General features: G+C 49.0%; 1 protein-coding gene across 15 annotated transcripts in view; it reads right to left on the minus strand.

Moving 5' to 3' along the window:
- The window catches only part of TPST2 (tyrosylprotein sulfotransferase 2), a 40,231-nt gene extending 20,004 nt beyond the window's left edge, over window positions 1-20,227 (minus strand). For 4 of the 15 annotated variants that reach the window (XM_065568920.1, XM_065568912.1, XM_065568905.1 and 1 more), the window contains exons 1-2: window positions 20,089-20,227; window positions 17,764-17,879 (exon numbers count right to left, since the gene is read on the minus strand). The gene's annotated coding sequence lies outside the window, so the exon portion shown is untranslated. Of the gene's footprint in view, window positions 1-4,274; window positions 4,327-17,759; window positions 17,880-19,122; window positions 19,221-20,088 lie in introns of those variants that run through there. The other 11 variants (XM_065568921.1, XM_065568913.1, XM_065568914.1 and 8 more) reach the window with 6 other exon arrangements.
- Window positions 20,228-20,620: the final 393 nt, after the last annotated feature.

The raw sequence follows: 20,620 nt of genomic DNA on the forward strand, positions 1-20,620 counted from the left end.
TGAAGTGCTCTGGACCACTTCAGGCCAGAAGGCGCTACACAATGCAATAACCTCAGTATATTTCTTGTGTTCTATTTCCCTTTGGTCGTATTCATGCTTCAGCTGCTTTTCAATATTAACTTTACACTTGAAACAGTCTTGCATCTTGCTGCTTATGCAGGGCATTGGTTCACAACTGCAGAGGCTCCAGAGATTTTAGATTTTAGGACTGTTTCTCTGTGGAACACTGATCTGAAACCTCAAGCACACTCTTTGACATTGGGACATATGGAGGGGCTTACCTCCACTTTTAAATACTTTGCAAGAACAGGTTTGATGGCTTTGATCTCTGGATTACAGAAGAGTGAGCGCAGGCTTCAAATACTTGAATCTGTTGCTAAGAAATAGTGAGAGGTAAAACCCAGAGCCAAGAAGAATGTTCACAGATGAGTACTCTTAGAGCATTATCCAAGCTCCCAAGGGTCTGGTCAGGGACGCATGAACAAAGCCAGGCTGCTGTAACAGGCTTTAAATTAAATCAACAAAGATTTGACAGACATTTTATAGCACAAACGTACTGTTTGTTTATTGCCTCAGGGCTGCTGTGATTAGAAAACATTTTATTATCCTGCTCAATGCTAAAATGTTTTTGAAATAATAAAAACCCCACCAATTTGCAGCATCTTCCATTCTATTTTCTCCTGATCCAAGTGAAGACAGTGGCACTATCTTTATCACGCGTGTTCAGAGTATGGCTCCAGCATGTTGATTTCCACTTGCCCTCCACAATGCCGACTGTAAGCATGATCTTCTTTCAAACCAGGTTATTAATTTTAAAGTACCTACAGTTAAAAAAGCCCACGGGAGACCCGCTGTTGGAGCAGCAGACCCAAACTGCTGGAATCAGCTGCCATACCCCACTCTGCTGAAATAAACCAAACACTGCATTTGTGTAAGATGTCCTTTAACTCTCCCCCGCCCTTTTCTTCTTTTAAAGGTGCTTCATCACCTTGCAGTTATCACTGCCCCGGCATCTCTCAGGCAACATCACCTGACTAGCACTGCTAGATGTGGCACCTAACCAGCAGTTTGATTTAATTGGTTTCTTGCAGAAACACTGGTCACAGCCACTGGCATCTCTTCCTTTTTGGAATGCTCCCAGAAGAGCCAGCTCGGCCTCACATTGGGCGCTGGATGCTTTCTCCATAGTGAGAAGCAGGACATACAGCTAAGTGTGGTTTTTAGTTTATTTTAAGCTGTCTCTGTACATCTCAGGATGGTCCCAGCAGACAGACACATCCACCAGTGCATTTGGGAACTAGATATTCAATAATGCAGGACACTCAGCAGACAGCAGCACTGAGCAGTCACCATCGTGCCCAGTTACCCACCTAGCTACACCCACTTTGTAACCCCACTCAGAATGCATCTGCTGCAGCACTGGAGATGCTGACACTGTAGCACCTTCACATCTGCCAGTACCCTGCGATTCACCAGAGGGGACACAGCTGTTCACACCGCCTGCGGGGAATGCCAGGGAGTAGCACAGACACCACACATGCTCAGCTACCAGGGGAGTTATGCTACGGGAATGGTTATGAATACCCAGCCTCAGAGCAGAACGTTGCCTTCCCCACTGAGGCAAAGGTGCATCGGTCCCGCAAACATTTCCTTTCCCAGCTTCTGGTGGATGGGGAGCATACACAGACTCTTAAAAACGTCAATCCAACTGCTTCGGGGACTCCAGCATTTAGTCTATGGACAGGATCCAAGGAGCAAACCTCCTGGAGCAGGAAATTCGGGGAGACTGTCTCAACTTGATGCATGCCAACATGAGTGACCTCCCAGCACAGTTACAGAAATCGTGTGCCCAAGACAAAGGCCTGGTCTACACTAACCCCCCAATTCGAACTAAGGTACGTCGACTTCAGCTACGTGAATAACGTAGCTGAAGTCGACGTACCTTAGTTCGAACTTACCGCGGTCCAGACGCGGCAGGCAGGCTCCCCCGTCGACTCCTCGCGCCGAGCAGGATTACCGGAGTCGACGGCGAGCACTTCTGGGTTCGATTTATTGCGTCCAGACAAGACGCGATAAAGCGAACCCAGAAGTTCGATTGCCTGCCGCCGAACCAGCGCGGTAAGTATAGACAAGCCCAAAGGGAAATTTCCCCACCCATCCTGAGCCCTGCCAGCTCCCCTGGAATACTTCCAGGGCCTTGCCCTCCAAGCGAGTGAGGCAGTAGCAATTTGGGTAGGTTCTTTTTTTCGAGACATTCCCCATCCCTTGCAGCACTGAGTGAGATTTCAACATGCCAAACTCAAGTTCGTCATATTCCCTTTCAACGCAAATTCACTCATTGACCCAGTAATCCCCTAGAAAGGTCTAGCAACCAACCTGAGGAATGGACAGCTGTCAGGGGAGGGGGAGAGAGGTGACAATCTTACGCCCAGAACTCTAGAAAGATCATCTCTTATGCAAAGAAAGGTTGCAGGAGGCACAGACACCTTATGAGAAGGAGTCCGAAGTCAGAAGAGAAAGAAAATACGAAAGGAACTCTTCCCTACAGAAGGAACCTATTGGGGAAAAAAACAGTAGCCGACACGGACAGAATCAGAATAACCTGCAAGGAAACTCTCTTTATAAAACCACCGGCATGTCAAAACAGCCCAGCCCCCTGGAGTTAAAGGCTTTGCGGGTTAGTTACCCGGAGCGTTGGACCACTCACCGCCCTGTCCATCCCCAACGCACACACAGCTCCAATGGTGGTGAAAACTTAGGCTTGGCGAACACTTAAAAGTTAGGTCGACATAGAAAAACACCTCTGACTGATTGATGTAGCTCGTGGACCTAGTTCCCAGCCCATATGCAGCTGGGTCTACGTAGCTAATTTTCTTCGAGGAGGTGGTATTCCCTCCCGTCAGCACAGTCTGCGTCTAGGAGCCTGTGCCAGCATGCTTAGGTTGGCATAGTACCCTAGTACATACCAGCAGAAGTAGTATTTCTGTCTGGGCAGGATACCAGCTCCCCAGTGGATGGCAGCTATGCTGACAGAAGGACTCTCTTGTCAACATAGCTGAGCCTACACTGGGGCTTTAGAAGGCACAATGGTGTTTTTCTCACACCCCTGACCAGCGTCAGCAGGACAATATAAATGTTAAGTGCAAACCAGGCCCCATACAATGTTTCAAGTGCTCCTGTGATTCCCACGGTAAGTCTGTGCACGGGAACTGAGGAAGCCCAGGCTGGGATGATTTAGTTGGGGTTGGTCCTGCTTTGAACAGGGGGTTGGACTAGATGACCTCCGGAGGTCTCTTCCAACCCTAATCTATGAATGAGTCTCCTGGAGCCGGAATTAAAAGCTGCCAGAAGAGTGACTGATCTGTGCAGCAGCCAGTGGGGACGCGACCGTGACTCATGCCTCTCCAGATGTGCTCCTGGTATCCTGCCTACCAGCTGTAGGCCTCCAGCTCAGTTAATTGCCAAGCAAAATTCTCTGAGGATAAAATGTTATCTGCCAAATGCAACAATATCCAATTCTGCACTTGCTAGAAAAGCTCCCATTGTGGCATGTGGATTGCTAGTGTACTCTAGCTGTTCTGTAAAGTGCTATGCTGGGCTAAGCAGGATTACCGATCAGAAACGGGGCCCCTTACAAACAGAAATGCCTGAGTTACAGGAGCTACGCACTGAGGTTGCACCATTTCATCCTCTGAGAGAATGGCTGCTGCTCTGAATCCCTTGTGGAATTTGCAGCTTTTCAGGTTCACTGTATTTTAGCGAAGCTGCAGCTCATGTGTTTTACCATGTGATGAATACAGCGAGACTACAGCACAGCGTGCAGTCTGCAGGACTCAGCGGTTGGGCCACATCACCCATACACGATCACACCACTGAGCCGCAAATCTGTTAGCTGAGGACTACCTACTCTGCTGCATTTGGGTTACATAGTCAAGCCCAGTTCTCCAAGTGGGCTGGGGGGACTAGCTCCAAAAATCAGAATTTTGCAAAAAATGGAACTCTGATTTTAAAGAGAAATTCAGGACTTTCAGTCAACCCTGGTTTCAAATAACCAGGACTTACCAGTGCTCCCTTTTCTTCTATTTTAAATCAGTTAGACTTTTTGAAATAACAATTACAAAATAGAACATTAATACATGAGACTAAACCTGACACCACCTCCTGGAACACACCCATCAAAGGGCCGGGGGAACATGCCCATTTTATCCTGCAGCAGCTGCATGCCACACATCGAAATACCACGTTCTCTCTCCACACTCCTGTGTTCAGCTCACCACGGTCTTGGTGTGTCGCCATGTCATAGCACAGCACGCTGTCACAGCACCCCTGCGGGATAGAGAGCAGAGCCTGCAGCCACTAACACAAACAGGCACAAATCTACTGCAGGTGGCCCTTGCTTCATTCTGCCCCTCGGCCAAGGAGAATGCTGTGTACCCCCTTCCTTTGGATCTGTGAGTCCTGCACCTTCCTGTGTGGTATCTGGTGTGAGGAGACAAGATGGGGCTGGGACTGGACAACAGGGGATGTTCTGTTCATTCCCTCTGAAGCATCAGGCCAGGCTACTATCGGAAGACAGGCTACTGGGCTGGATGGACCACTGATCTGACCCAATGTGGCCATTCTTATGTAACATGGTAATTCCTACATTGTCCTCAGCCCTGTTACTCCCATTTTTCCCATCAGGTTTTAACTTCTATCTGCTCAGGCAACCTGAGCTCAAGGGAACTTTGGGGAAATGCAGGAGTTCACATGTGCACGTTAGACTCCGACAGCTGCAATGACCGCATTTGAAAAAAAGCAAGGCCCGTTTACACTACTGGCGCTACAGAGGCAATAAGAAATATATGGAGATATACCTATCTCATAGAGCTGGAAGGGACCCTGAAAGGTCATTGAGTCCAGCCCCCTGCCTTCACTAGCAGGACCAAGTACTGATTTTGCCCCAGATCCCTAAATGGCCCCCTCAAGGATTGAACTCACAACCCTGCATTTAGCAGGCCAGTGCTCAAACCAATGAGCTATCCCTCCCCCCATAGCACAGCCATGGAACTTAGCCAGGCCACTGTAACCCCATAGCACAGAGACCGTGATGCTGGCAGACCAGGTGCCAGCTCAGGCCTCACTGAACACTGACTCCAGTCTGGCTCGCCTGTGCGTTAGCATCGTTAAACATAGATATTAGATGTTACGTTGATAGGGGTGTGTTTAGACTTTATAAAATGCTTGTAGAATGCTGCATATATTGATCTCATTTATAACCTCTGCAGCCCATGGGTATCAAGTTATACTGAGTGTTTGCATTGTAAAGCTCTGTAATTGTGTAACTCACCAAACATGATAAGAAGCATTAATTAAGATAAAGTGCTCAAGAGGGCCCACTGACGGGCAGATAAGGCATTGTGTAGCATCAAAGGAAAGAGGCCCTGTTGATTGCATTCCTAACTCCCTCCAGGAAGGGGAGATCTACCATGAGCTCATCCCATCAGTTTTGGACTCCCGGGGGCAGAGGGGATAAAAATTCCTGACAATAAGACTGGGTCTCCTTTCATGCTGTCTGGACTCTGAGGGGCAAAGATTCCTAAACATAAGCAAAGAGACCCCCATGCAGCTTGTAATGGGTTAGCCCTGAAAAGACATTCAGTGCTGACAGATTAGTGCATTTCTGCCACCTTTCGGAAGTCATTTGTACATAGATGTTGCCCGCTTTAACCTGTAAATAACACAGATTCCTTTTTCCTAGTTAATAAATCTTTCATTGGTTTATTACAGGACTGGCTACCAGCATTGTCTTTGGTGAGAGCACTGAGGTACAAATTGATCTGGGTAAATGACTGCTCTCTTGGGACTAGGAACAACCTGAATATTTTGCCATTTTTGGTGTAAGTGACCGTTTATCGCTAAGTCCAACTTGTCTGGGCGGCAAGAGAGATGCAGTGCCCAAGGGGACTGTCTGTGACTCCATGGTGACATAGGCGCCGGCTTCTTCTGGCGCCAGAGGGTGCTCGACCTCCCTCTGCCCCCAGCCCCGACTCCACCTCTGCCCCGCCTCCTCCCCTGAGCGCACCACGTTCCCGCTCCTCCCCCCTCCCTCCTGGAGCTTACTACAGCTGTTCGGCGGCAGCAAGCGCTGGGCGGTAGGCAGAGGAGCGGGGACGCACCACGCTCAGGAAAGGAGGTGGAGGAGGAGGTGAGGTGGGTGCTTGGCTGCCGGTGGGTGCAGAGCACCCACTAATTTTTCCCTGTGGGTGCTCCAGCCCCGGATCACCCATGGAGTCAGCACCTATGCATGGTTACAGTAATCCAGGAATTCACATTTGTAGTTTGGTGAAATTTAATTGTAGAAAAAAAACCCAGTTTGGGATGTTTTCCCTGAAGTAGGCACTGTCCCGGCCATGAACCACTCCAGGCAGCATGACACAGACTACATCGAGGGACGGGGTTTGGCTTTGCTATAGAAACTCCACTTCCTGGCAAATTCTTCCTTAGGTCAGCATAGTTACAGTGCTTGGGGTGTGGATTTTTCACCCCCTTGAGCACCAGAGCGATCTCCATCGCAATTTGAAGTGTAGACCAGGTCTAAGGTTTGGGGAAACTGTTTCCTTCTATTTTGATCTGCAGTTTGTTTAAAGTGCTAACGAGCCTCTGCTCTGTGAGGGGGAAGCTGCTCAAACTCCCCTCCAAGTTGAGTTTTCAGGCTACACAGGGTTTAACAGATGTTTCCACATACCATTGCTTTTCCATTCCCTGCCTTTACCTCCCCTTGGATTACTCAGTCTGCTCCAATTAATCTCCCCAGAAAGACAGAATCTGCACTTCATCCAGCTCTCCTGCAGAGCTCACTCTGTCTTCAGCCTGGTCTATATTTAAAAATGAGACTGACCTAGCGGCATTGCTCACAGCTGTGAAAAATTTCATGTCCTAAGCACTGTAGTTAGGTTACCTAATGCCCAGTATAGACCAGGCTAGATGGATTCTTCCACTGACCTAGCCAAAGGTGGATTAACTACAATGACCCCCCAAAAAACTCTTCAGTCACTACAGGAAGTGTCTACACATAGCCGCAACACCACAGATGTGCCGCTGTCGCATACACATGCCTTTCGTCTGCACCCATTATCTGCTTTCCTAGCAGTTGAACACCAGCCTAATCAGAAGTGGCACAAGAACAATTATTTCTGGGATGGGAATTACTTCTCGACTATTAAGTCCTGCTGAACCTTTAACTATGTTAAGACTTTACCCACGTTGCCAAAACAATGCATTCAAGTGCAGTCAGCTGTATGAGAAATACAAACCAATATGGAAGCTTCAGATTAACAGTTCTAAGAGTTATGCTTCTAGGATTAGCAAGTGCTGAACACATAGCTACCGAGAAAGGTGAAGAGAGACAGCATGCTAGGAACACGTTCACCTCATAACACTCAGCTGGAGCATTGACTCCTTGCAGTTCTGTTCCTGCCCTGGAAGAGGAGATGGAGGCAGGAGTCATTTAAGGAAAGAACTAAGGCCTTGGCTACACTCGCGGATTCACAGCGCTGTGAAGCGAGAGTGTAGTCGCGCCGCCAGCGCTGTGAGAGCTCTCTCGTAGCGTTGCAAGTACTCCACCTCTCCGAGGGGAATAGCTTGCAGTGCTGTGAGCGAGTGTGCAGCGCTGCAGACTCTGATTACACTGGCACTTCACAGCGCTGCGCTCGGGGGGGGGGGGAGGGGGTGTTTTTTCACACCCCTGAGCGCAGCAAGTGCAACGCTGTGAATTGCCAGTGTAGCCAAGGCCTAAGAGCCCAATTTCATTCTATTTTAATTCTGTGTAATTACTGGCGATTTCACAGCTATATGATTAAGAATAGCCAATAATGAAGGAGAAGACTGACTACAGCACAGAGAAATACAAGACACAAAAAGTCAACTTCAAGGTCTCAGATCGTATCTTCACGGTGCTCAACGATCTGGGCCCAGGATACCTAAACGAGCTGGAAACTCTCGGATAAGGACCGTGGTTGACAACTCTTGTTCCTCTGGCCCCAGAGTAAAGCTTCTTGGGGCAGGACACGGCACTTTCTCAGGGGCCGCCAAGGCTGGAATGAACTCCTCCAGCAATTAAGGACCATCACAAACCTAACAACTTCTGCTCCTAGTGCAAGGTCCATTGTTTCAACCGGGCTTCGCTAACACACACACTGCAGCATAGGCATTAAAAATAACCCCCCAAATCCTACCAAAACAGAACCCTCCACTGCACACACAATCCTCTCCATCAGACCCAGCAAACCACACATGACAGATGTTCACCACAACACTTCATGTCTGACTGGAAGGTGCTGAGATACTACATTGACGAAGGCATGATAAGAACCAACAGACCAGAACAAGAGCATCTCCGAGACGGACAAGTAACTCTGGCAGGAAACCTTTTGACTTGTTTAATTACACTCCCTAATGAGAACACACCAAGCCAAGGCAGGCTGAAATTGACAGCGTGTGTATGAAGTTGGGGCAGACACTAAGGCGCCAAAGAAACATGGAATTAATCAATAGTAAAATGACCTTGGTCGGACCATTTTGAGAACAAGTTGACTATATTTAAGGGTCTGGATTTGGGCTCTCTGTTTAGGGAACTGACAAACAGGTGTACACAGTAATACAGATTAAAACTTTTTCCTACTTGATAGTTTCCTCCCCCTCCAATAAATACATCAGCTTTTCTAGCTTCTTGATTCTCTGAATGGAAACTGCCCAACAAATAATGAAGAAAGATGCTGACCGAAATAAAAGTCTCAGACTCTTCTGTTTCTATGGTTCCCATATTAAGCACTTAATCACAAGCCCAGTGCATGGAAAATAATTTATACCCAGTAACGACAGGGTGAGGGGAAAAAGATATAACTACTCAAGAGTAAAGCAGGGTAAACCAATCTCCCCCACTAAAATTCTTCTTTCCCGCCCCCCTAAAAAACTCAGCAGAGAGAAATGAAGGAGTAGTGACCCAAGTACGAGTAAGTACTAGACACATGCTGCAGTCCATTCGTGCACTACGCTGTCTGGAAAGGTCCGTCAGGTTGAACAGCAAGTGTTGTGCATGTGTAGAGCCGAATACATCAAAAATCCTCTGTGGTGCAAACGGAACCTAGGATGAAGGCGGAGCCTGATCCAATAACGTATGTGTCACTAAAAAACAAATGACTGGAAGTACGGGAAACACCCATCACACACAGCTCTGGCTGCTGGAACCAGCCCCAAGTGAGTCATCTTTACATGCAGCATTAAGGGTCTTCACATTTACTAGCAATTTTTTTTTGGTATAAATCCTACCTTACCCCCAAAAACCTCACCACGTTCCCCACACGGCTGGAAGGCTAAAGTTTGTCTTGTGCACCTGCGTGGGGCAAAGGGCCTGCTAGATAAAACCATTTAATTTCTGCCAAAAGCTTTTTCAAATCCACATTCCCAGGGTTAAGAACCAGCTCGCTCTCATTTGTACACGCAGGCGTTGGCAGTTGCAAATTAAGGGCTGTTTTTGTACCAGAAAATCCAAAGACACAAATTTAAATGAAAAACAACAAAATCTTTTATTTCCCAAGGCAGCAAACTGCAACCGCTCAAAGACCCCTTTGTCAGTTACTGGTACAGCCTGGGACTGCAGTTCTGTTAATGCACCTAACCCTATTAACATCCAGTGTCAGGGGCGCTCTGTTACCGAGGGTGTCAGACACTGAACGAGAGGGAAAAACAAGGCAATGACAGTTGTGGTCATTAAAACAATCCTGACATTTTTTGTAAGTATTGGGGTGTAAACCCCTCAAATCCATGGAGTGCAGAGCCTTGGACAAAGGTAAGCATCTATCTCCATTTTAAAGGCTGCACAGAGAGGTCACACAGCAAGCCAGGGGCAGAGCCAGGAATAAAAGGTCCTGGCAAATTGCAGTTTGGGAATTCTGCCTCCCTAAGACTTCCTCCTCCTTGTGTGTGCAAACGTTTATTCTTCAGCGTCTGCCCCAAATTGCTGCAGTGCTGCTGGGTGCTATTAATCAGCACCTCAGAGGCGGCTGCATTGATGCGTACGAGAGTGGAAAGAATTGGCCTCTGCAGGACAGATTGTGAAGTTGGCTGAGCCCTTACGCTAGCGCTCGATTAAGCTTTGGTTACCTAGTAAAAGCTAATCACCATCACGTTTTAGGGCTTTCAGAATGCCACGAACATCAGCGAGAACAGGATGAAGCGTCATTGTGGGGAGAGCCATCTGGCTCTCTTGCTGTGTCCTCTACCCCTGGAATCCAACGGGCGGGCATGGACCACCACCAAAAATGCACAGACATGTGTCCGCACACCTGGCCTGATTTGCCAAGCTCCTGAACAGCTGAAAGAAGCTTCACTAGCAGGAGCTGTGGACGCTCAGCACCTCTGGGGGTAAAAAAATAAAAATATCCGAGACCTTGTGTGTCCAATGAAATTTCAAGGCCCTTGTGGAAAAGGATCTTGTCCTCCTCCAAGCATTGTGCAGCACCAAGCACACTGCAAGTGCCCAGTGAGCAATAAGCATTCAAATAACAATTTATCAAAATACTATTCAGCCAGGAGCTCTGCATTTGGATTTGTGAATGGAACAGATTAGCAAAGATGTGCTTGCTTCCAGGCCTTCCATTATTGTTCCATTCTGTTCAATTTTACTGAACTCTGAACTGAAGTGAGCTGTAGTCCACGAAAGCTTATGCTCTAATAAATTTGTTAGTCTCTAAGGTGCCACAAGTACTCCTGTTCTTCTTTTTGCGGATACAGACTAACACGGCTGCTACTCTGAAATCTGAACTGAGTGACATTTAACATAACACCCACTGCCCTTCATTGAATGGAGTTTGTCGTTACAAACACAGTTTTAATGAGCTGTCAGTTACTCAGGCAAACGAAACAACGGTGGTTTGACACATCAACTGTTGGTTTTCTCAGAAGGCTATGAAATAACTATACTAAATTTTCATTAAACTGTCCTGATCTCTGCTTTGGCCACCTATAATCTCAGATCAAAACATCCCTAAATTCATTGAAAGGCACCCAAAACAGGACGTCGCCCTAGGGAGAAACATGAATAATTGCAGGGTGTTTAAACGTCCGACCTACGGGCTCAGCTTCAGGAAATCTGCTGAAGAAGAGTCATGATCGAGTTGGAATATCCAGAAGAAAAAAGCGATATTCCTGAACTGGGGGCTGCAACATTGTGCACAGACGACAGTCCCACATGTACACATCCCCTTCTAGTCCAGTCGGGGGTTCTAAACCCTCAGGTACAAACTCCTCCGAGACGAGGCAATGTCAACTTTCTGCTCCTCCAAGTGAAGAAAACAAAATTCAAACCAGAGAGCAGGGCCGGCGTTGGACTCGCTGGGGCTCAGGGCAGAAAGCCGAAGCCCGAGCCCCGCCGCACAGGGCTGAAGCCCCAGCCTGAGCAACACATCTTCCTGGGGCCCCGGGCAGTTGCCCTGCTTGCTAACCCCCTAACACCGGCCCTGGCTTTTAAGTTACTGGCTATGCAGGAAACCAGTTGTTGCGGCACAGGCGGGCCAAGGAATTTTTATAGCGTGTTGGGGGCCCCAGGAAGAAAAAGGCTGAGAACCCAGGTTTAGGTTTCACCCAGGAGCCATCAGCTGGATGTGCAGAACTGCTTCTTCTCCAGGCAGAGAGAAGGGGAGGAGTTAAATTATGGATTCCACAGGGGCCCATCTTTATAATCCTACCCATGCCATTTTTGCATTTACCAGAAAAACCAATAAGACAAGACACGCCCTAATCCAGTCAAACCCTTTGCTCCCATGCTCCTGGCACAGCTACATTCTCGCCAGCAGATCCATCTCCAGTGCCACGGAGGAACAGGAGCCCCAGAAAAATCCCAGCTCCTTCTGTCTCTGGGATTACAGTAAGAAGAAGAACAGGAGGACTTGTGGCACCTTAGAGACTAACAAATTTATTAGAGCATAAGCTTTCGTGGACTACAGTCCACGAAAGCTTATGCTCTAATAAATTTGTTAGTCTCTAAGGTGCCACAAGTCCTCCTGTTCTTCTTTTTGCGGATACAGACTAACACGGCTGCTACTCTGAAACCTGGGATTACACTGTTGTTGTTATCGGTCTGTAACTCTCCTGGACCCAAATCTGAACCAAACTGCTGGCAATTATCTCCCCACTGAGAAATGTCTCAGTGCTACAACAACTTGTGGGTTCTCAGGTTTTGCTTTGAACTCACTTGGCCATGAGCACAACCTGGAAACCAGCTGCTTGTTCTTAGCACCCCAGGGCTAGGCACAAATGCTTAATGCAGCAGAAGTTTCTTTTATTATCAGTCATTCATGCTGTAAGAGCCTGGGACAAGGAACAAGCGGATCAAAGGATAAACATGGAGAAGGGAGACACTTCTACAAATCCAGGGCTAGGGAGACATAGCCTCACCTCTGCGCTATTACCCCACGTTATCATACAACAAAACTCTGGTTGCTATAAACCACTCCACGTTATGTAAGCACAAGTTAGGGCTGGCACGGAAGTGCTAGAATTGGCAATCAAGATGAACTACACTTCTTTTGGCTTCGGAGGAGGAGTCTCTCCAAACTGGTAGACAATTAAACAGAGGCAGGTGTTTAAAAGAAGCGCAGAGTACAATTCTGCAAGCTTTCCTGGAGCCAAAACATGCCGAGCAGTGAATAGCGGGCTCCCGAGAAAGGTCCTGCATTGTAGGCAATTACCTACATTTCCAGGCTTATCAAACCTAAAGTAAAAAATAAATAGGGGCCGTGCACAAACAGACATTCTGTTAAGCCCTGAATGCTGACAATAAGCTTCCTAAAGGAATAATGGGCCCATCTGAAGATTCAGCTGTGCAGTGCCAAATAAAACTGCCTGCTGAGTACTTATTTTCTTTCTCTAAAAAACATTCTGGATATTTTTTGGATTTTCTAATGTTTCACGTAATCCTGCATCTACCTCCTAGAGACTCAGCACGTCCGTAACAAGAAGCTATTCTAGTCTCAGCTACTCCTTAGGATACAACACCCAGTTCAATGCTTTAAACCGACCATCAGGTGCAGCACGGGCAGCAGCAAGTCACTACGCAACACCTTCCTCACCAGCGTATCTCAAGCCCTGTGCTGCGGGGACCACTGCCAGGAGTTCAATCTGGGCATCTCCCCCGAAATTGCCAACAAAGGTGGCGACGGGGACAGCCGCTAGCATGAGGCGAACACCTGCCCACTCAGTAAGGCAGCGGCTGGGTCTGCAGCCTCATACCAAATTTACTCCGCAAATGGTTTATAGCATAAAACGATAATGGCAGAGGAAGAGACTCAGATGCAAGCAAGAGATATGTTCCAGGACTGAAAGGAAACAGTGCGGCAGGAAGACAGCCCCCATCAGATAGTAATCAGTGTCTTTTGATGAACCTGGAGGTGGCAAAACGCCACATCCTGTCCCCCAACCCATCCCTGCCCCCTTCATTACAATTATTGTCACTAAAGCTGCCTCGTGTGTTCAGTCTCGGCAAGCTGTTTTGGGGGGTTGTTTTCACCCCAGAACAGCTACCCACGGGTTCTTCAAGATGTTACAATCCCACTTTGCTGGAGGGAGGGAGAGGCAAAAAACATACTGAAGCTGAGAGACACAAAACAAACATAGGCAATGCTTAAAAGGAGGCGCGACCTCAAGCAAAGAGGAGCTCCGGTGCCCTGAGGTTCAAACTTCAGATTAGGAGTGCTCTGTGAAAACCAGCCCTAGTACCGCGTCTACAGAACAAGGGCACGTGCTCTATTTTTACCCTTTCACAACTTCTCACGTGGACCCTGCTGAACTTTAGTCTCCGGCCTGGGCCTGGCTCCTGCCAATGGGATTTTTAAGAACTAAAAAAGCAATCAAGAGTTTCTGGATACAGAAAGAGTCTTGGGGAGGATGGTGCTGATGTATCTCTGTGGACTCAGTCACAGCTGCAGAATCAGACAGCTACACTGCCTTTCCGTGCCCTCAAACCAAGCCGGCGAGCGAGCTCTTAAAGAGAATCAATCCACTAGCTTAGACACTGAGGGGAGGGGTCCCAAGGAAGCCGGGTCCTTGAGGAATCCAAACAGAAGAGGAGCAGAACTCAGCTCCCCCACCCTCTCCTCAACTCCACTTCCCTGGGGAATGCAGCAGTCGCACCTGGGGGGCTGGAGAACACGGAAGGGAACAAAGGAGCTGTCACAAGCTTGGGAGTTACCCCGGGGCACTTCCCGAGAGTCCAGGACGTAAGTTGTTTGTGGAGCAAAGAGCACGTGCCCAGCTCTGTACAAAAAGCTGAAAAACACTGTCCCCACAGCACAAGTTCATCTTCAGCAGGGCTGCGTCCACAGCAGCGCCTGGCCTGACCCGGGGCCACCACCTCCTAAAGAACGGATGAGGCAGGAATAGCTTCCTCCATTCGTTAGAGAGAAGCAGGTGACCTTCCAAATGGGAGGAGGGCAATAATAACCACGGCTTTACAGAGCTGATCACTTCTCTCTGCTCTTGGATTAATCCTTGCTCCTTGGCAAAGATGGAGAGATGCACCAATGGGGCAACAGGCAGGAACTACGTTCCCCCGACTGCTTGCCCCACCCATGCTCCAAAGGCTATCTGAGCTTTGCAATGCAGCAGCCCAGAAATGGATAATAGCTCTTTCCACCCTTTACTATCAGTGTGGGAGAAATAACTAACAGTTACCAATTATGCAGGAGGGCTACTTGCTCTCCATGCTTTGGCCTTGAACAGACGTTAAAAAAAAAAAAAAGTTTTGCAGACAATATAATGAAAGCTGCAGCCCATTTCTAATGCCCCCAGATCACCCCCTTGCAGTACTAGTCCACAGGACTATGTCACTAGCGCTAAAACCACCCAAAAAGATTCAGTGCCAAAGAGCAGTTACTGGCCGTTCATTTTATCAGATTCTTGCTCGCAATGGCATATAAAACCCCCATAGTACGGGGGTAATGGCTGCAGCTTACCAGGCATCAGAAGTGTCATGGAGTAAAAATTCTAGCCCATAATATTTAAATATTTTCTCTAAACAGTTCAGTCATTGTCAGTATTGAGGCTGAGCGGATCATTCAGAACACCACATTTATTAACTGAACTTCATCTCCATTTACAAAACGTTCATGAGCAGAGTGTGAAATTCTCGTAAGTATTAGTTATCTGGGAAGTCGCTCCCAAATCTGTGTGGCACTTGTCTTCCTATATGAATGGGTCACAAGCAGTTTGTTGCAAATATTCAATACCTGAACGTCAGAACTTGGGCCACGCTGGTCACCTTCACAGGCGATACGGTACTATTTCTGTTCCCTCGTGGGATGACAGATGTAGCTAGTCACGGGAGTGCAAATGATATTCAAAAGATGCTAGTCAAAGCTGGCTTTTCATGGAACATTTGGTCTGGGCAAGATTTCATGTGAGTTAAGCTAGACTGCTGCATTAGTCACAAAGAAGTGACCACAAATTTGGTTTTGAATTTGGATGTTATTGAAAAACTTCCTCAACTTTCCACTTGATTCTAGTCACCACTCTCGTGCGAAACCCCTTCTGACAAGTTTCAACACTCTGTTGTGTGAAGGGGAGGGGTAAATCTAGGAAATGGCACGGAGTACCTGTGACCGGCTTAGAGTGGGGAAAAGAAGAGGGAACTCAAATTGTGAAGCAGCTTTTAGAGAATAGACAGGAAAATGAATACAGCAGCAGGGACTGTTGTGACAAAGTGCAGGCCCAAATGTCTGAATATCCCCAGTGACCAACAGGCAGTCAGCAGAGAAGAGAGCTGGGAATGTGCCACAGGAGGCACAAAAGGGCTGTAATTCTGGCCACACGCACCAGGAATTTGAAGTTGTGGAGGGAATATATTGAATTTGTCTCTCACCTCCTTCCTACGCTGTATTGCAAGATGCTGCCCACACAGAGAGCGAGCAGCAGATGCAGGCAGAGTTTTAGTGAGAGGTTTAGGGAGGAAGTGGCTGGGGGTGGTGAAAGAGCTCCAAATAGGGGGGGAAGCAGCATGTTCAGTGTTAAAAAGCCTCTCAGATGTTCACCGTTGAGTCATGCGAAGGCACAGCACACAAGCTGCCCTGTGTCAACAATCTGCGTGTGAAAGAGGGAAATAGAGACTACAGACCATTCCTCCACTGCAGGAGGAAAAAAGAAGCCCAAATATTTGAGAAGAGGCGTTGCACAGGAGCAACTCAGTATGGTCCATAGTCCTGCATGAGCACAAACCCAGAGAAAGCTTCTTAAATTCGCACTAGGCGAGAGAGAGTTAGGGGATGTCCCACAGATCTGCCCGATCTAGTTGTTTAAGCCCGGGCCATCTTTGGCTGCTCTGCTCTGCTCAGTACGCAGAGTACCATTTTTCCAGGTGTGGGTATGTGGTCTGTACCTGCAGATTTAGGAGGAAAAAGATGGGCCAGGCACTTCCGCCAAGGTCAAATTTCTGTTGTCAAACTTCATCTCCCTGTCTCTCTTGAGCAGAGAGTTAGAACAGTCACGGTCAGAAGTTTTCACTGATACTCTGAAAAAAAGCGGCATGTGAAATAACCTTCCTCCAGCAAGGGAAAGGGAGTTACTCCTTCACCTTTTGGTAACTCAGAAACGAGCATCCTACCTTCACTGAACAGAAGTTTGAGGGTTACCGGCAGGTCATCAATTGCAAAACTAAACATCTTTCTACATAAAATCCTGAGTTATGCAAGGCAGGTTTGGTTGGGCTACCACATCACACACGTTCTGGGAACCCTCCCACCCCACTACAGTTACGTGTGTTCACTGCCAAGTTCCAGAGAGCATGATACCTGAATGTATCATCTGCTAGAGCCAGCCAATCACCCCTTCCCATTTGCAGCAGCATCAGGCTATATTCATTAATTGGCTATGCTTGTTAGTTAACTAAACTATATAACAAAGGGATGGTGCCCTTCAGACTCCGATTTGCCAGTCCGCAGCTATTAACATGCCTGCTTGTACAAAGCCACCAAGAAAGGAGGGAAGTGCCCACACAGACACATGTGTGAGGGTGGAGGGGGAGAGAATGGGAGAAGCAAACTGCAAGGCAGTGTTAATTAGAAAGTCAATATCCATCACAGGAGGGCAAATCACAAGGTGAATGCTTTACATCATTCTAACCCAAGAACAAAGAGACTTCCCCCAGCCTGAAGTGGAATAGGGCAATGCTGGTAGGCAGCAGAGTGAAAGGAGAGTGATTTGGAGGAATAACACCTCATGTTCTTAGCTCTCTTGCTCTACCAGCATCTGCACACTACCGTCCTAAGGTAAGAATTTCCAGCATCTCTACCGAGATTCTACTAGCCCCCACTTAGATCACAGATTGTAAAATGTTCCAGAAATATACCGCAAAAAGAACAGGAGTACTTGTGGCACCTTAGAGACTAACAAATTTATTAGAGCATAAACTTTCGTGGACTACTACGTGGATGCATCTGAAGAAGTGGGCTGTAGTCCACGAAAGCTTATGCTCTAATAAATTTGTTAGTCTCTAAGGTGCCACAAGTACTCCTGTTCTTTTTGCGGATACAGACTAACACGGCTGCTACTCTGAAACCTGTCAGAAATATACCGTCACTGGATTTCCAGCCAGGCCCTGGCAATCAGGTTCAAAGACTCACAAGGGGGTATCTGTCAATACGCCAGCCAAGGACATTAGGGAAGCAAAGACACTTGGTGTAAAACTGAGATTTAAATGAGAGCCCAAGTAAAGCACTGGCTGAATCTACCTACTGTCTCCTGAGATGCTGGTCAGTTTCAGACAACTCCAGTCTCGCATGCGGTGTCTTGTTCTAGGCAGAGGCGACCTGCTGCTCTTCAGAACAGGAAGCTTCAGTACAGAAGGAACACTGAAGGAAACCAAGCCAAAACACAGACTTAGGGGGAAAAGGAAAAGCTGAGGCTTTTTGGCACAGGTCTTACAGCTTCTCAGTTCCTGCCATATTAGAAGCATATCCCAAGAGGAGTGGGAGTTCCCCCTGCCTATGGAAGGGAGACAGAGCTTTCTTTGCACTAGGGGCAGTCCTTCCTGAGATAAGTAAAGTTAAGAATGTTTGCAGGACTGGAGAGTACGGGCCTGGCTCTATATTACAATTTACACCAGTTTAATTTTTTTTTAAATAGTTTAATTACACCAGAGCAAACCCTGTGTGGACACAGTGAAGTTAATTTAAACTTGGCTTATAACAATTTAGCTTAAAGTCAGTAAGGAATCTCAGTCTCTTTTGAGAAAGCAGAAGGCGGGGGAGGGAATGGCAGATTGTTGATTTCTGATCGGAGACCTGGTGAACCAATATAGATCATCCTGTTTTTAAAAAATTAGTCATTTTCTGCTCATTTGCACATGCATCAGTCTGCAGCCTGACCCACAAAGAATGCATGAAGCTGGGGCTGCAAACTTAATTTGAGAAAGAGGCAACCACAACACCACTCTGCACTTTAAATACATTTACACCAAAAGATTGAGCGGTCTCCAGCCTTCTGTTCAAATCAGCATTTTGCACTGGAACACTGTTAGGGCTTCAAAGAGAAGCACATACACCCACGGTCTTTATTGTAATGAAACTGAAGGGAGTATTACGTAAGAGTCAGGTCAGACAACGGATAAAACACAGGTGCTTGTCTATACTACTGTATTCACTGTTGCTACCACCAGTTCTGGGTTATGGCTACCATGTTTGCTACTATACACACAGCCTATATGCTACTAGGAAGGCAGTGGAGAAACACCAGGCAATAGCCCAAAACTGAATTATGGGAAGTGTGTTGTCACATTTTGAGATTACATTACTCTTTTTTACATTACTCCTTCCTCTGCTCATTTTAGGCATCAGCCGTTAATAAAAGCAGCAAAGACAACACCGCTGCACACCGCAATTTGTCAGTCAGAAAAAATGCCAACATTATAATATGGATTTAAAACCTCAAAGCCAAAACCAAGTCAATTCACAATCAGGCTCTCCCCTTCATCCTCCCTCCCCGTGCCAAGATATTAAAACGCATGCATTATGTATGCTCTCCTGCTGTCTGAGAGCATGTAGACACTTCAGCCTGACCCGCCAGTGCCCTTGATTGTGTGCCCCTCAGACAAACCTGAACATAGCTGGCTTTAGGGAGGAGGGAGAGGGAAGGTGCCTCTGTTGCACTGGAGATTTAGGGGAACTGTGCAGCATTCTCCATTCCCAGCCCTTATTCTGGGTGTTGCTGATCTGCATGCACATGACCTGGGCGTGTTAACGCTGGGCCATAACAGTGCCAGGACTGCCCAGGAGTGACTGGCAGCCGGTGGGGGAACAGTTATCCCCACCCCCACATCTGCCCACACGCCAGCCCTGGAGCTGAGCAGGGGCTCTGGGCCTGGCCGTACCCCAAGCCCAGCAACCTGCCGGGGTCCCTGCCAGGGCAGGGCATCAGAGGGGCAGCGCCAGCCGGTGACAGCATCTCCCCTGCGGCCAGGGCAGCCAGGCAGGCAGAAGGGGTAGGCAGAGGGGCAGCCCTCCGGCAAGACCCAGAGCAGGACTGAAACTGACCTAGGAAGCACAGAGGGGGGGCGCATAAGGGCTCTACGCAGGGGGGGTCGCAGGAGAAGGAGCGGAGGGCAGGAGGCACATGGGGGCTCCAGGCAGCAGAGGGGGCGCGGGCAGGGGGCACACGGGGGCTCCACGCAGGGTTCGGGGAGGGGGCGCAGAGCAGGGGGGGCGCAGGGCTCCGTGCGGGGGGGGGGCAGGGACACACAGGGCTCCGGGGGGGGCGCAGGGAAGCGGGCGCACGGGGGCTCCACATGGGGGGGGGCGCAGGGACGCGCAGGACTCCGGGGGGGGCCGCAGGGCAGGGAGCGAACGGGGGCTCCGCGCGGGTGGGCGCACGGGGGCTCCGCGCAGCAGAGGGGGCGCAGAGGGGCGCAGGGCTGCGCGCGGGGGGGGGCGCAGGGCAGGGGGCGCACGAGGGCTCCGCGTAGCAGAAGGGGCGCAGGGACGCGCAGGGCTCCGCGCAGGGCGGGGGCGCACGGGGGCTCCGCGCAGGGGGGGCTCCCCCCCCCCCTCTCTCTCTCTCACTCACCAGCCCGGCAGCTCCCGCCGCCCGGAGCCTCCAGCCGCCGGCCCGGAGCAGCGCGAGACGCGGCGACGTCACACGCACGAGGGGCCGGGATCCCCGGGACAGCCGCCTCCCCGGCCGGGCCCGCAGGGGCGGGGGCTGCGCCCGGGGCCGTCGCCGTGTCTGGGTGCGCGCGCATCCGGGGGTGCGCGTGCGGGGGGGCCGGTGAGTGCCCGCGTGCAGGCACCCGAGAGTCTTGGGTGTGCGCGCACGTGTAGCTGTGTGTGCGCAGTGCATGTGGTGCACGTGCACCTATGTGTGTGCACCTGTAGATGTGTGTGCACGTGTGCACGCATGTGTGTGTTTGTAGGCAGTGCATGATGTGAGGTGTGTGTATGTGTGTGCACGTGCAATACATGTGCGTGCATACGCATGTAGCTGTGTGCATGCATGTTTGGTGCGTGTGTGTGTGTGAATGCATGTGTGGTGCGTGTATGCATGCTAATGGACGGCACACGCATGCACTGCTCTCAGCAGGTGTCTTGGCATGTGCTTG

Source organism: Chrysemys picta, chromosome 15 (assembly GCF_011386835.1).
Source record: "Chrysemys picta bellii isolate R12L10 chromosome 15, ASM1138683v2, whole genome shotgun sequence".
In the NCBI taxonomy this organism is placed as follows: domain Eukaryota; kingdom Metazoa; phylum Chordata; order Testudines; family Emydidae; genus Chrysemys; species Chrysemys picta.